The sequence below is a fragment of the Schistocerca gregaria genome, chromosome 2 (genome assembly GCF_023897955.1).
Source record: "Schistocerca gregaria isolate iqSchGreg1 chromosome 2, iqSchGreg1.2, whole genome shotgun sequence".
Taxonomy (NCBI): Eukaryota; Metazoa; Arthropoda; class Insecta; order Orthoptera; family Acrididae; genus Schistocerca; species Schistocerca gregaria.
This window is the reverse complement of record NC_064921.1, coordinates 411,254,556-411,270,242: the sequence shown is the minus strand read 5'-3', so window position 1 is coordinate 411,270,242 and position 15,687 is coordinate 411,254,556. Positions and strand designations below refer to the sequence as shown.

The window sequence follows — 15,687 nt, the reverse complement described above, 5'->3', positions numbered from 1 at the left end:
CCTAAACGGGCCCTTTATCATTACAGGTCCTGGGCGGTGCAACGTCATATTGACAACAGTAATGTGCTTATACTGAAACCGATTTTATAATCATTTAAGTAAAACAACATGACCTTCGAGTGGGAGACATTTCGTCCCCCTTTACCTTCTGTGCAACTTGTCAGTAAGCTTTTTGCCTTCAAGCCAGGGAAATGCGGCAGAGGACGTCTGGTAAACGATTTAAAAACAACGATTCAGTGCCGTTAACACGATTCCTTTAAACATTGGCGTAGCTGAAGGAATTTAGTTTCTTCTTAAATGGTCTTATGCAGCAACGTTCACACATATCTCAAATAGGAAAAGCTCTTTATCCAGGTACGAAGGTTGTAAAACAAACTTCCCACAGTTTGTGTCAGGTTGATCTTTTCGTCTGATAGCACTGCGTAAGTATTTTGTGTAAGAGGTATTAAAGTAGTGTTCCTGTAGCTGTGGGAATCCTTGGCAGAAAACGAGTTTCACACCAATGGGTACAGCTCTGATAAATATTCAAAATGATTATCAACCTAAGTCTGCGTTCATCCACAAACAGAGACGTATTTGTAATATTGAAGCTAGACTAGGTATCCTTGTCTTCCTTGAGTGGGCATTGGAAGGCGTTTACACACACGTATACGAGGGTAATCCCAAAGGCGAGGTCTCCTAAGGGACACGCAAGTGCCAACGTAGGCACAAACGAGAGATCCTTAATTTTAATGGCAAGCAGAAACTACAGTGTTGGCTGCATGGTGGCAAGGTGAGAAAGAGCAAGACTATGTATACGAAGGTCTCAGGTTCCATTCCTCACCAGTCCCACGATTTTTACGTGCCGTTTTACACATATTTCTCCTGGGGCAGTGTTTTTTGATGTGAAAAATGCCGAGTTGCACTTTGGTCCGAAAGCCACGTAAGACTGTAGGTTCCCCTATTAACTGACTAGGTAAGTCAACTCAAAGGTCGGATGAAAGGAACAGCATGCCCCCTCCAACAAGTCCGTGCCTATTAAAGCACTGAGGTGTTCAAACCACTCTTGCGACTGATGACTGCTTTACTTTCTATGGGTTCCAAAACTAATGATCTTCGGGTTATTAACATTTTTGTGTTTTCATGCTGAAGCTCTGATACCAGTAAACGTAAGTAACCGGCCGAGCACTGTCACCATTTGAGTTGTCAAGGTGGAAGACGACTATGCTGTCGAACCCAGTTACAATTTTGGTCATGGCTCAGTCGAATACCTCTATGGACCTTTCTGCGAATTTCAAGGTATGCTTTTATACACTTGGTACGCTTCCAAATTGATATCTAAAAAAATGGTTCAAATGGCTCTGAGCACTATGGGACTAAACATCTATGGTCATCAGTCCCCTAGAACTTAGAACTACTTAAACCTAACTAACCTAAGGACAGCCCACAACACCCAGCCATCACGAGGCAGAGAAAATCCCTGACCCAGCCGGGAATCGAACCCGGGAACCCGGGCGTGGGATGCGAGAAAGCTACCTCACGACCACGAGACGCAGGCCAAATTGATATCTGATAGAGCTGTATTTAGCAACATGAATGATATGTTTTCCATGCAATATATCGGACAACACGTCAGTGCAGCGAGATTTCGTTTAACTGTTGCGCATGGTGCAAGAAATATTTGTGTTTTGCTTGCTTCTGTGATAGGTTTCACCCCACTGAATGCGAGCAAGCTCACGAATAGACTGTCAATAACTGGAATTACGCAATAACACACTTTAAAGTTGTATTTTTGCATTATGTATCCCGATGAAAATAACTGTAAAGAAGTTAAATGCATACTTGCTTATTATCACGCTTTTCGATGCTTTCCTCAAAAAAATAAAGTAAAAATAAAAAGAGAGAGAAAACAGAAATGTATTTCAAATATCAGCTCAGTGTCGCCATGTTCGTCTCGTGATGTAAAGCAAGGATAGTTGATAGGTAATATCTCGTTGTACTAGCGATATGTATGGCTACAGGGTTCTTTGTTTTCTCTCTGCAAACAACTAGAACAGAATTCAGTAACAAAGTGGTAAGAACACCTACTGAGTGCACCAATTAAACACTCAGCCATTTTTGGTTATTTTGTTAATCGTCTGTAATGCAGTAAACATCCTTGAATATTGATTTGTAATTACTACCATTGTTATTGTTATTCGTCACCCCACAACAGCTTTCCTATCACTCACTGTCGCCAATGCACGTAACGAGTGGATCAGGATAAATGGAATGTGGGATGTTTCGTCACGGAGAATATACACATTTATCTCGGCGTCCTGTGTCAGGGTAATATGAAAATCTCAATAAGAAAAGACGACAATAACACCCAACTATTTCTGTCCACTTAACACCATGACGATAGACAAATTGGTGTCTCATTGTATTTTGATTATAATTCGTCAGGCTTTTTGCGACGTCATTTTAATACCTCGTAGGAGCAGGCATAATATTTTGCTTTTTGAACACCGAACAATAACACACAAAGATAGTAGATGGAAGGATACAAATAAAAAATCAGACTCATGGGTGTGGATTCAGTTCACCATAAGAAGAGGGAAACATGAAGAAAGCAATGAATACGCTGGTTAGTATACATTATTTGTATAGATCCGAAGATGAAGTGCCCACATCTGCACTTTAATTTCTGTCTTAATGGGCATAATTTTTAGTTTCTTCTCTTCTGAATTATCAAATGAATTGATTATTACGTAGTACAGAATAATTAGGTAACTGTGTTTCTTACAGCTTCCATTCGCACCCAAATTTTTCTACATTCTCGTGCAATTCATGAAATTGTACTTCTATGATCACAAGACTGCACATAGATGCAATCGATTATGTGGTGAAAAGTGTTTGTTATCTTACTTTTCGTGACAGGTTGGCAAAGTTGATTTCCAAAGACTTTTTATTGTACTGAAATAATCTTTCTCGCAGAATTCCAACCCCAGCAGGTAACAGATAGCCGGCCACTTCTTCTCGTTGTGCGGCCTGTAAGCGATTCGTGGACCGTCGTTATTGGTGGAAAACACCTTCTCATCAGTGAAAATGACGTTGTCCCACAACGCCCTCAGATGGAGCTCCGCAAATGCTAGCCGGTATAAAACGTTGTCTTCGCTGAGCTCTTGTTTCACGGCGGACCGTCGTGTATGCAGTCCAGCGTCCCTCAGCCTTCGGCGAATCGTGTCACTGGAGCCGGGGAAGTTGGTCTCCCGCCGCAACTGCTTCGCGTTCAGAAAGGGATTTTCTCTGCTCCTAGACACTAGGTCCCTGTCGTCCTGCTGTGAGATCACTCTCTTCCTGCCAGGAGCCCTGTTGGTGGTGCCTCTTTCAAGGCAGGTCCTCCACCATCTCGTTGCAGTGGTATGTGGTACGCCATACCGTCTGCCAGCTTCTCTGATGGAACATCCTCCTTCCTCTATGAGAGCGATGACTCTACCTCGGCCGGCCGGAGTGGCCGAGCGGTTCTAGGCGCTTCAGTCTGGAACCGCTCGACCGCTACGGTCGCAGGTTCAAATCCTGCCTCGGGCATGGATGTATGTGATGTCCTTAGGTTAGGTAGGTTTAGGTAGTTCGAAGTTCTTGGGGACTGATGACCTCAGATGATAAGTCCCATAGTGCTCAGAGCCATCTGAACCATTTTTTTACCTCGAATAGACCTATCCCAGTGAGCCATTACGGCAGTCAGCCTGTGTGTATTTCTGATTTCCGCTCTTATACTGATTCCAGGAGAGAAGGTAAACATATTTACGTCAAACGGAGCGGCAGAGACGGAAGCATGCGGCACAGCCGTGCTGGCTCGTCCCGGGCTGTTGTCCCACCAACGCCACCGCCAGCTCGCTCACTTCCGTCTCTCCTCGGCCAGCCTGGCTGGCCCGTAGCTCGCGAGCCGCGGCTAGTACAGACCCGGGCCGCATGCCCACGATCACCCCTTGAAGGATCAAAAGGTACACCTAACCCACCCAAGTCTGTAATACAAACTAATGCAGCTACAGCTATTTTGCTATAACATGTACAGGCACACCTACAGTAGACTATTTATTCACATATTTGACGAACAATACTTTCAAAACTACATTCATTTTGAACATAGCTACCACAAAATATTTCACCTAGCTAGCAACAGCGTGACGCAGGAAACTATACTCTCTTGTAAGCGCTGTGCATTAGATTTAGCCTTAAGAAAACCTGTATTCAACCACGACAACTAAGCGGAATGTAAAAGTAAACAGGTTTGGCGGCAGCTTCTCCAAATATTAGTATATAATACACGTTTTGTGCATTTATAACATGTTCTCAGTGTCTCTGAAACGATACGTGCTGCACGACGGAAATTACTTTCTGTTAAGGCACTTCATTTACATCTCAGTGATACACGACTACTAGAGAACATTGCTCTTTACGGCAGTCAATCCACTTGTAAATTAACACCATGATATCGCAGATATTAGGCAACACGTTACTAGGGATGAGAAAGGCCTTAAGGTTTGCAACTAAACATGCTACTTCTAGCTACTACTGAATAAGAATTTGATTATTAACGTGTCTTCATGACCATGTGTGCGGCGTTCGACTCTCAGTCAGCGTAGACGTTTTCGTTACCTTATTTCTAGTTAAACGTGTGCACATCTAGCTGATGGTGGACCAACATTGGACATTTCTTGTCTGTTCCTGGTTAGACGACGACGGCGGTAAGTGCCGGGTTCGAATCCCGGTCAGGTAATACTACTTCAGTCGTCATTTAAGGTTCCAACCCCACTACTGGTGACAAACCGTGATATTTACATTCTGATTTTACGTACTTATTCAACAATCCGATTAGGTGCTGGGTTCGCATCCTTGTCCCCAGCATCACATGATGGCATTTCAATTTTAAACACGTGCATCCTTCATTCCTTGACAATGCAACACTATACAACGTCTTTCGAGGTTAATTACCAAGAAGGTAATTGTCATGTTAGGGTTCCTGATCTAGTACAAACATTATCATCATTTACTTTCAAGTTGAGAATTGATAACTGATATTGGCGCAAACGTCAATATTTGACGTCTCTTTCTGCCTAGTGATCGAGTCTCGATAAGGCACAAAAGTATGCTTAGTTAACAATGGCTTTAGGTTCTGGGTTTGCATCCGGATCCAGAACGAAGACGTTGGTCATGTCATTTAAAGTACAACTTCGTGTACAAGTAACTGTTGATAAGTAATGTGAACAATGATATTACTTCTGATTCGTTGTTAATCTTGGGATTTCCGTAGAGTGGTTGCCGCCGTTAATCACGTTTTCTTTCAGCTGCTTAGTATTACATAATTTTGATGCGAAACCACTCCCCGTTGAATGTTGAACAACGTTCAGAATGTGTTGGGTAAACCTTTTAGACAGCAAAGAACTTGTTTCCAATTGCCATACAACTTTATAAATCCATAAACTGTCTCAAATATTTAATTGTGCCTAAAGATTGCTGAACGAATTATGTGACAAAACTCGTTGTCCCATAATGTTTGAAATGTCACTTATTGTAATTTAAGTTTCGTTTACAAACGTTAAGGACTGTCTGATCTCTCTTGTACTATCGTGGTTTTACTTTACATCTGGAAGGACTGTCATAAAGACTGCTGTTCTCTAGTAGTCTCTAGCGGTACCCATTGTGTATCTTACAACGACTGTACTGTGGAGGGTTGCGACTATGTGCAACACAGATATGCTTTGTTGGTTGCATACATTCAGGTGCAGCCTACTCGTTGGAATTCAGGGGTGACCCACTTTTTTTGCTGTTGAGTGTACGTTCTTCTCTTTCTCTCTCGTCGTAATCAGAAACACAATGCGCCATTGCACATTGCATGTTTCGTCATAGGTACACTAAACAGGTGAACTACGGTCAGCCTTTGCGAAAGGAAAATGCCACTCCGCCTACAGGCCACAAGTGGCCCATCGGGACCATCCGACCGCCGTGTCATCCTCAGTGGAGGATGTGGATAGGAGTGGGGTGTGGTCAGCACACCGTTCTCCCGATCGTTATGATGGTATTAGTGACTGAAGCCGCTACTACTCGATCGAGTAGCTCCTCAATTGGAATCACAAGGCTGAGTGCACCCCGAAAAATGGCAACAGTGCATGGCAGCCTGGATGGTCACCCATCCAAGTGCCGACCACGCCCCACATCGCTTAACTTCATTGATCTCACGGGAACCTGTGTATCCACTGCGGCAAGGCCGTTGCCAAAGGAAAATGTCACGTGTGGAAATAATGGAAGCTTTCCAGGTACGAGGGACGTTCAATAAGTAACGCAATAAATTTTTTTTTCTCGGACAATATCGGTTGAAAAACTGCAGAGGTTGTTGTAAGACAATGAGGAATGTTCCTGGTTCAGCCTTCATAGTTTCATGTAACTCCTATAGGTGGCAGCGCTAAACGTCGCCTTCAAAACATCGTCTGTGACAGAGCTGCGTTCTAAGTAGAGAGTTGTCATCGAGGATATTTTTGCGAAAATAAAGACCTTCACAGATATTCATAGGCTCTTGCATAATGTCTATAGCTACCTGACAGTGAACAAAAGCATAGTGGGCCATTGGACGAGGCGTCTGTCGTCATCGCAACAAGTTGGTGCACTCTTGTGCCGCGTGCCGGTTGTCTGTATACAGATCTTGCAATGTCAGGAAGTGCGGACACTCTCAATGAAGGATGACAGATGCACTCCGAGGGAAGCAGTACAAGGTTGATGTGGAGATTATTGATGCTGCAAGACGTTGGCTTCGACGTTGACCAATAGATTAGTACCATGTGGGCATATCGCCCGCCCGGTTGGCCGTGCGGTCTAACTCATGGCTTTCCGGGCGGGAAAGAGCACATGGTCCCCGGCATGAATCCGCCCGGCAGATTTGTGTCGAGGTCCGGTAAACCGGCCAGTCTGTGGATGGTTTTTAGGCGGTTTTCCATCTGCCTCGGCGAATGCGGGCTGGATCCCCTTATTCCGCCTCAGCTACACTATGCCGGCGATTGCTGCGCAAACAAGTTCTCTACGTTCGCGTACACCACCCTTACTCCACCACGCAAACATAGGGGTTACACTCGTCTAGTGTGAGACGTTCCCTGGGAGGTCCACCGGGGGACGAACCGCACAATAACCCTAGGTTCGGTGTGGGGCGGCGGAGGGGTGAAGTGGACTGCGGTAGTCGTAGTGGGGTTGTGGACCACTGCGGCTGCGGCCGGGACGGAGCCTCTCCGTCGTTTCTAGGCCCCCGGCTAACATACAATACAATGTGGGCATATAGGCCCTCCAAGTAAAGTGGCGTAAGGCCGACTAATTGAACGGAGGTTATGTTAGAAAGTAGGGTTTTGTAGCCAAAAGAGAGAGGAATAAAATGGCGTACTGGAATCCTGAATGACACCAAACTGATTTCTGGAAAAAAATTGCATTAAATGTTGAAGACTCTTGCAGTTTGTACTACTGGAGACTCCAAGCCAACAGTTTCATTCAATGTAACCTTCATCTGTCTGCGGCAGCGCCTCGTAAATAGAAACTGCACTGTTCACGAAACTTCAGTGACAACGTGAAAGAGTGTGTACTGTCCTGAATTCTTGTGGAACCTAAATCTTTGAAATAAAGATAAAGGCATTTTTGTAGTACAAGCACAGAAAATTCTTAAAAAGGTTACTCATGTCGTTTACAATTTATGTCTACGACATGAGCCTCAAATGATGTCGGTGAGGTGGTTACTAGTTAAAGATTTCGGAGTGTACTCCTACTGGCGTTCTCGGTTTGATAGTTGTGTGATAGAGTAACTAGCGTTAAACGTCGTAACTTTTACTGCATAAAAATAAATAATGAGGTGAATATTAACAACTGGAACTGTAATGGACTGAAACGAGTTCCTATCTTTAACTTCGTGTGTGCCTGTATTGTAAACCTGAACAATGTAAATAGTGTAATTACGGAAACGCTATCTGATAAGAATCTACATCTCCATCTACGTGATTACTTTGCTATTCACAATAAAGCCAAAACTATCTCACACTGTGTAAATGTATTTGAACTGACATTTATCAAATTAATAAGAAAATGTAGAACTGTATGTTAAATAAGCTGTTCTGTCGACTTTCTGTTGTGCAGTGTACTGATACAGTGCGTGCCGTCACAATACCAGACTTGCAGTTACAACATAGAAGAATTACAGAATAAAAAATGCTGGATAAAATGACAAATTTAATTTTGAAAGAATTGATAACCATACGTTTCTATTAAAATTCCGTATGATTATACGTGCGAAAACTGATTAAATAAAATTCCAAACAGTAGATGATACACACGCAAATGTAAAATTGCACAGTAAGAATTACTCTGCCCGCAGTATCCTTCATAGTCTCCTCACGAAAACTTTGTTGTACTGACTGTAATATAAAACTGACCATAACAAATTTAAGTGGCTTTCCTGTGTCAGCGGAAATCGGTACTGCTCTAAACCGATAAACATAAAAAATACAGCGCAGCAGAAAAAAACAACAAAAAGAAAAGAAAGTCTCTCGTAGTGCAGTGCAAGGACATGCAGCTATTCTAAACACAAAGCACAATGGCACGACAATCAATAACAAAAATACTAATTTTCCTGAGGAGACGGTGCATTTGCAAAATGATTGCAAAAAGACTAGCATCCAAAAACTATATAGTGAATAATGAAAATCATTCTTTGACTATTATAAGCATAATCACCTTCAAAACATTACTTGTTATTAAAAATATGCCTCTGCCGTGAAATTAATCATTAAAATGCTAAAATAGTGGAAAATCTATAACTTCTGAATACATGCCACGTGAAATGATACCTTATCTAAACACGTCTCATTAATCGAACTAACTAATCAGAACCAATAAAGAAAAGATCCCATAACAACTTTCCGCTTTCCAAACACATTATAAATTACGCACAGCAATCAGAACAGCAATAACATTAGCTGAAAATCTTCACACTCCTCAAATAAATCTTTAACATATCATGGTTCGAAAATTCAACATCATCTGTATTTTTTTTCTCTGTGCTCTGCACTCTATTTCCAGACCGTTCAGTCGTGTGACCAACACCTGACTCCATACGTACTTCTCACAGAATGCTACTGGCAACCAAAGATCACAGTCCTTGTATTCAGCACCTCTGTGGCGCAACATATCGCCTATAGAAAACTACTGGTGAAAAATATCCAGAGTATACACGTGAAGTATTACACATTGAATGAAAACAGAGCTTATTTCACTCTCGCTATATATTGTCGCCCTAACAACCTAGCGAGAAAAGTGCATAATAATGTAATACCTCCATTGGCATTAGAACAGAAAAGTGCAAATATGTTTTCTATTGGCCCATTACCTAATTATCGCAGTTTGTGTGCATTTAAGATAAACATCTAAAATAGTTAAATTAATCTAGGTGGGGGTTTTCCCTTATTTAATTAGTATACTAACGATATCGAACGCTTATCGAAAAACTGGTGCTGTCTTTTTTGCTTTACGTCTGAAATTTCACGATCAGTGGTGAAAGTATAATTGTGTATTTTTCAACGTGACAGCCACACGTTCGTGGACTTTGATAACTATAAAACGAGTGAAATGCTCACTAACACTGCTTTGGCTTCGGTGCATGTAGCACACTCCCCATATATCGAGCGTCCATAGTATTGGATCTAGCACCGACTCCTGCAGTACCCAGGCGACAACATCATCGTGACATCTGGCTTGTCATCCCTCAAAGAGAACTACATCTGCGTTTATGTCGAGTTAGTCATGCTAATTATATGTCGTAAAGTTTCTCAGTGGGGAAAATGAAGTATGGTACGATCGTAACAGACCATGTGTCACTGAAAATAATAACAAAGCCCTTAATAAAACAATACACTTAATTGTGTCATATATTGATTAAGAGTGGTGAAACATACGACAAAAGCTGAAAATGTCCCGCAACTAATCCTGGATCTGAGGTGCTGACGTCGCACAATAATCACTGTAAAGCAGCACCTGCAGGAGAGTGCCTGAAGCTGAAAATGACAAATAATTAAGCGATATAACGGCTAAGGATCTATTTACAGTATCATCATAATTAAGTTCTACTTTATCAGAAGACGTCTGCTTCGACTGACGAAGTAATTCATTCAATGGTAAACGCGGGCATCGGCTTCAGGGAATACATGAACTTTTACGAACTAGTTTACGATCTGCCGAAAATGTTTCGCCCCAGAAGATAGTAGTAATACAGTCCCTCCTTTCAGTCATCGCCCGAAGGTCGAAATGGCAGATATAGAAAAGCAGTTACAATTGCATAACAGGAAAGATATCTAGCTAGATCAGATGAGATTCCGGGAATATTCTACAGAGATTGAGCGAAAGAACATGCTCCCCTTTGTAATGGAACTTGAATTACGTAACCATTGCGGCACCTGACCTCAACCTCTTGATACCAGCAATACTCTACTGTGTTTCTGTAGAATAGTTAACATCTTTCTGTGACAACATTCAGATTTGATTTCATTAATGTAGTGGTACTTTGATACATCGATGTGTTTATGTTGCAATGATATTATTCTTATGCTACTGGCAACCAAAGATCACAGTCCTTGTATTCAGCACCTCTGCGGCGTAACATGTCGCCTATCTTTGTCGTACTTGTAACTCTGATTTTTGGGCGCGTAAGCGGTTATTGGAGAATCAAGTCTAGGTCGTGATGTTGAAAAGACGCAAATTGTAGGCAGTTTATGAAATGTGAAGTTTAACAGTGAGGAAGATCTTTTCAAGTATGTTTTATATTGTGAAGTGATGTTTTGTGAGTTTCATGATATTGCAACAAAAGTAATAAAAAAGAAGTGTAACTTAAATTCGGAGTGCTCGTTACTTATTTACATGACCATTGTGCTGACTTGCAAAAGTTTAATCTTCAAGAATGGTTTATCAAACACACCTATAAGACTTTTGAATATCGCAGAATAACACCTAGGCCTCTTTGCATCCGAGCTTGGAATCATGACCACCTAGATTTTCGACGATTGAGCCATGAGTTCACGAGACCAGCGTGGGAAACACGAAAAGACGAGTGCCTAGTTTATCAATTATTTCGTGAAATGACTTTATTAACTGTGCTCTAATGATGCCTGCCACATAAAATAACTTTGTTGTTGCCCGAAAATGCAATATTTAGCAGCGTGAGCAACACTACAATCATAATTAATTTTTTACCTATGTTGTGGTAGGGTTGTTAGACCTACGAGAAGAAGTTTATTTTAGGTCGCTGGAGAAACGCTGGAAAAAAGCGTAGGACGTTCTCGTTTTCAAAAAGGATCGTAGGACAGATGCACACAATTACAGACCTATTTCGCTGACATCAGTCTGTTGTAGAGTCTTGGAGCATGTTTTATACTCACGTATTACGACATTTTTTGGAAAACTAAAATCTTCTCTGAAAAAATCAACATGGATTCCGCAAACAGAGATTTTCCGTAACTGAGAAACTCTCTTCTTCCATGAGATCGACAGCGCTGTTGGTATAGCCGCTCAGGTTGGTACCGTGTTCCTTGATTTCAGGAGTATTTGATACAGTCCCGAACTATGATTTGATTAAAAAAACTACGAGATTACCGACTATTGGACTAGATATGTGATTGGATTCAAGACGTCCCAGCAGAAATAACTTCACAAGCCGCTATTAATGGAACAAAGTCGACAGATACAAAAGGCACTTTCAGCAAGTGTGATAGGACCGTTATTGTTTATAATATATGAAAATGATCTAGTGGATAACATCGGAAGCCCCACGTAGCTGTTTTCAGATGATACGCTTGTCTATAAGACGGTAGCAAAGTCAGAATGTAGCGAACTGCAGGAAGACCTGCAGAGAATCGATGGTTGATGCAGGAACTGACAGTTGAGCCTGATCCTAAATAAATATAACATATTGCGCACACGTAGGAGATGAAATTCACTACTACACAATTACGCTATTGATGATAGTTTGCTGGAGACAGCAACTACAACAAAATATCTAGGAGTAACGATCCAGAGCGACATTAAATGGAATGACCACATAGAGTATATAGTAGGAAAAGCAGATACCGCAGTGATTCATAGGCAGAATATTAAGGAAGTGTAATTCATCCACGGAAAAAGTGGCTTGCAAAATCTTGTTGGGGCGATTCTCGACTATTAATCATCAATCTGGGACCCTTACCAGGTTTCATTAACAGAAGAGGGATGAGATCCAGTAAAGAGCGGTGCGTTTCGTCAGGGGATTGTTTAGTCTACGCGGGAACATTACGGAAATGCTCGACAAACTCCAGCTGCAGATTCGTTGAGCATCACGGAGATGTTTACTGCTCAGATTCCTAGAGAATACTTTCCGGGAGGAGTGATACAACATACTTCGTCCCACATACGTCTCGCAAAATGCCTTCAACGAGAAAATTCGAGAAATTAATCTTCCGACGTGCCTTTGGCGAATGGGAGGGGGAAAAGGGAGGGGGATTATCGGATAGTGGTGGCAGTAAAATCCTCCACCACACCCGGTCAAATGGCTTGCGAAGTATAGACGTACATGTAGACGTACATGAACCGCCACAGACCGCGTATCAAATTATTTGTAACTAGTATTGTCACATTAGACGCAAGTATCGTCAGATATTCATTGCCCTGATGAGAAATTCACATCAAATGCCCACCACTCCTTGTTGATAATAATGTCGGGAGAAGTTTATTCATCGTCCTGACGGAAAATCTACACCAGACTCATGCCACTCTGTTTTCATGACAATGTCGAGGAGAGTGTTAACCTTTTGCGGCTGGTCCCGGCGGAGGTTCGAGTCCTCCCGCGGGCATGGGTGAGTGTGTTTGTCCTTAGCATAATTTAGGTTAAGTAGTGTGTAAGCTTAGGGACTGATGACCTTAGCACTTAAGTCCCATAAGATTTCACACACATTTGAAAATTTTGTTAACCTTTTACGTTGGAGGTTGTGCACTAGTAAAACTACGTTTTAGTAATTTTGGTACAGTACATAAATGGCGTAGTGAAGGTTGGCGTTACTGAGAGTAATGGTAGCGTTGATGGGGAAAGAAATATAAATTAATGTGCGAGAGAGGAAATGGGAGCGACGACTTCTCTTTGTTTCTTGTTTCTTTGTTTTCCACATAGACTAATTAGAACGGCACATCGTTCACTGTTTAGTTAATTCTGTATCTTATATCTTTAGAAAATATTAACTGTATTTTACAAGTAGAAATAGCTGCTCGCGTAACTGCTGCGCTTTTATGTAATGCAAACAATTACTTTTGATGCAGGTACAGTTTACATGTATGAACAGAAAAAAATCTTTATAATTATTGTTGTTATTTTTTGCTTAAGACATCGTCGTTCATCAAGATCAAAGGCAAGAGTTTCCTATTGTAACTGATAAGAGAGAAAGTTGTTTAGCAATAACAGAAGCATGTTTCATACAAGCTTGACGAAGTAGTGAAGCGATGTTTGATACGTTTTTGTTTTGCATTTTTAACTTTACCGTTTTTTTGAGGAGCCTGTGGTCGCTAGCGCTATACGCTAAATCTGTATTGTTTTTTAAAAATCCGTATTGTTTTGTAATTTTTTAAATTTTTACTTCATCGTCCCCTCGTTTCACGTTGCAAACCAATAACATTCAAATAAAACCGGAATTAAACAATGACATTTTCAGTTTTGTTATAAATACTGTTTATTTTTAAGTAATAGACTTTTTCACTACTTCTGGAATAGTAACACGAAAAACATCTGGTTTAAAGAAGTACAAAGTGATCTGGATGAACTGAACATCACCAGACACTAAATTCAACACAGAGAAGAGAAACTGCTTCTGGAGAACAAATACACACGGCTGACATTCAAACCATCAGAACGGAAGAAGTATGTCATATCTGCAGAAGAACGACCAGCCAGATCACAGCGAATGAAGACATTTTGGGAAACGAATAAATTGATGCCCTAAACTTAATGACTGTAGACTCTGTTCTGTTATGTTTGATTTTAGTGCTCCAATGAGGGCGTAAACTATGTAAATAAATAAATAATAGACAGGTGGATAACTATATGGATCAAAATGTTCCATATGTTACGTGGTTCTTTATATATCCAAATTTAGTTTCTAATTGGTTCACCGCTTCTGGTTTCTAAGGGACCTTCGTAAGGCACTGATAGCATATGCAAATAAAGCGATCGAAATGAGGTACCGCCGTATTGGTATGCAACACACCAAACGTACGGGTAACGTGGTTACGATATTAACTGACCACTGCTGCTAGGAAAACCTTACTTACGATAGTCTACGGTAGTTTTACGATTCAGTTTAACGTGTCGAGATTGGGGAAATGAATATATATGCTGACACTCGCACCTGATGAAAGACATCAGTAACACATAAAATGCGAGCGGGGCAGTTTAACTGATTAATTACGTTAGCAAAATCCCGACACTTAACGGTAAACAGTTTGTATTGTCACCTAGGTCACTGAAAAGCCATTTTCAAAATCGCTTTAGCCAAGCTGGGAGGTTGACAGACACAGCCTCTATGATGCAGATACGTAACGGCCACTGTAGACGTCCTCGGCACTCAGATGCACAGTCAGCGTGCACGCGCTGAGCGCCTGAGAATAGCAGGTGGTTCCGGATGCAGAGCGTACTCACGTGTGGCAGCCGACACGTCCCGCGGCCTGGTCGCATCTCCCGCGCGGTCGCCGGGCTCGCGGCGAGTGGCCGGCCCGCGGGCCGCCCTCACTTATCTACTCTCGCACAGTACGGGCACGCGTCCACGCGCAAGCCGCTGCCGCCGCCGACGTTCGAATCGATGTCCGTCCTTTCGACCCCAGTTATGACTATCGATAAGCCGCTTACACAGCACAGATTGCGGGCAGCTCTCTTTCTGGTCTAAACCGTCTGTGACGCCAAGTCTTCCATTGGTTCAACAAAAACGAAGGTCCAGGAACACAGCCCTGTGGCACACGCTATTACGCACACTTTTTGCATTGATTCACTAGAAGATTAAACAACTGTCTGTTTCGAAGCTAGCCGGCCGGTGTGGCCGTGCGGTGCTAGGCGCTTCAGTTTGGAACCGCGTTACCGCTACGGTAGCACGTTCGAATCCTGCCTCGGGCATGGATGTGTGTGATGTCCTTAGGTTAGTTAGGTTTAAGTAGTTCTAAGTTCTAGGGGACTGATGACCACAGATGTTAAGTCCCATAGTGCTCAGAGCCATTTGTTTCGAAGCTATCATTTGTTTCCTGTTCTTTGCTATTGACTCGAATCTGTGGTCCTCATTTGCTACATTTTCACAATTTTCTAGTTTATATGTCTTTGATCAGACAATGAGAAACGTTTCTGATACATTTCAACTGTACATAAGGAATACTTGAATCTTAATGTTGCTACTCCCAATCCCTTGATCTCAGAGCAGAAGGATGTATAAAGTGAAGCGCCGAAGAAACTGGTATAGGCATACGTATTCAAATACAGAAATATGTGAACAGGCAGAATACGGAGCTGCGGTTGGCAACGTCTATATAAGGCAACAAGAGTATGTCGCAGTGGTTAGATCAGTTACTGCTGCCACAATAGCAGGTTATCAAGATTTAAGTGAGTCTGAACGTGGTGTTATAGTCGGCGCACGGGCGACGGGACAC

The 15,687-nt window shown here is 42.1% G+C and overlaps 1 protein-coding gene across 1 annotated transcript in view; it reads right to left on the bottom strand.

Moving 5' to 3' along the window:
• The window catches only part of LOC126335802 (gastrin/cholecystokinin type B receptor), a 138,378-nt gene extending 123,635 nt beyond the window's left edge, over positions 1–14,743 (bottom strand). Inside the window, exon 1 of the mRNA XM_049999265.1 lies at positions 14,696–14,743. The gene's annotated coding sequence lies outside the window, so the exon portion shown is untranslated. The remainder of the gene's footprint in view (positions 1–14,695) is intronic.
• Between the last annotated feature and the right edge of the window lie 944 nt (positions 14,744–15,687).